The sequence below is a fragment of the Mastomys coucha genome, unplaced genomic scaffold (genome assembly GCF_008632895.1).
Source record: "Mastomys coucha isolate ucsf_1 unplaced genomic scaffold, UCSF_Mcou_1 pScaffold8, whole genome shotgun sequence".
Lineage (NCBI taxonomy): Eukaryota > Metazoa > Chordata > Mammalia > Rodentia > Muridae > Mastomys > Mastomys coucha.
In genome coordinates this window covers 404,871-406,038 of record NW_022196914.1, presented here as the reverse complement: position 1 = coordinate 406,038, position 1,168 = coordinate 404,871, and the positions used below count along the sequence as shown (strand labels likewise).

The 1,168-nt window shown below is 40.8% G+C and overlaps 1 non-coding gene across 1 annotated transcript; it reads left to right on the top strand.

The window, feature by feature from the left end:
• Positions 1–797: 797 nt before the first annotated feature.
• Positions 798–919, top strand: LOC116084028. Its single transcript, XR_004115998.1, has one exon. It is a non-coding gene; the product is annotated as a U6atac minor spliceosomal RNA (small nuclear RNA).
• Positions 920–1,168: the final 249 nt, after the last annotated feature.

Below are 1,168 nucleotides of genomic sequence, written 5' to 3'. Positions count from 1 at the left end.
ATGTAGATTATGAGGTTCTCGTTTTCTTGGTGTTCTCCATTCCCTTTGTCTCTTCACTCTTTCCACTTCATCTTCCACAGGTTTCCATGAGCCCTAAGGGGAAGGATTTGATTGAGACACACCATTTGATGGAGAGGGAGAGGGCTCAGGACTCCAAGGTCCCTCCCTCTCTGTATAATGTTCTGCTATGGGTCTCTCTATATTCCCATCAACTGCAGAAGGAAGCTTCTCTGATGATGGCTGAGCAAATCAGGGGTCTGCTCCCTGGCTGCAATGCTGTATTAGGATATTCAATAGAGATGCTTAACCATGAGACTAAAAGAAAAAAAATTAAAGCAAATAATTAAAGGATATTTCAGTAGGAGGGGAAAAAAACTAAGATGAGGGAATTATTGGAGCCCAGTGAGACCCAAGGGTGTATTTAACGGCAAATTGTTAAACTGCAAGTTTTATTGAGGGAAAAAAAAATCTCACAAAACAAGAAGTAGCAGAGTATTCGTAGGACCCGCTCTCCGGTCTCCATGGGAAGAAGCAGAAAAAAAGAACACAGGTCATTCCTCCTCTAGCATATGTATGACAAGGTGGGGCCATATAGATTCCTATGTAACAGTGGTGGCTTCTTTCCTCAGAAACCCATCCTATTGGAAAGCCAGCCTCTTCTAATTGGCTGAAACAGCTTTGCCAGACTATGCATCCCTAGAGCCATCTGGATGTCTCTCATTGCCTACTAGAGAAGGACTCTCAATATGTTGAGAGTAATCAACTCTTCAAATGCTCCTTGTAACCTGAGAACTAAGGTGTTGTAAGAAAGGAGAGAAAGCTTAGCACTTCCCTTAAAAGGACAGAAGGCCCACTGGGCATAACACCTTCTATAATGTTAAAAAGCATTGTCACACACTTTGCAACATCTAACCACTTAAACAGAAAGTCCCTGATTGACAGGAGCTTGTTCACAAGAGTCTTGCTTTCATAGGTAAAAGAAAGTTAGATAATAATAATAGTAATAATAATAGCACAAAGTTGGTTGGGAATGGAAGGGGAGTAAATCTGAGAAGAGTTTAGGTTAGGGTAAATATGATCAAAATTCACATGAACCAGTCAGAGAACTACTGGAAAAGTCTGATCATCTAGAAAAAGAAGAAATGAGGACAGAGAGATAATAATAGGA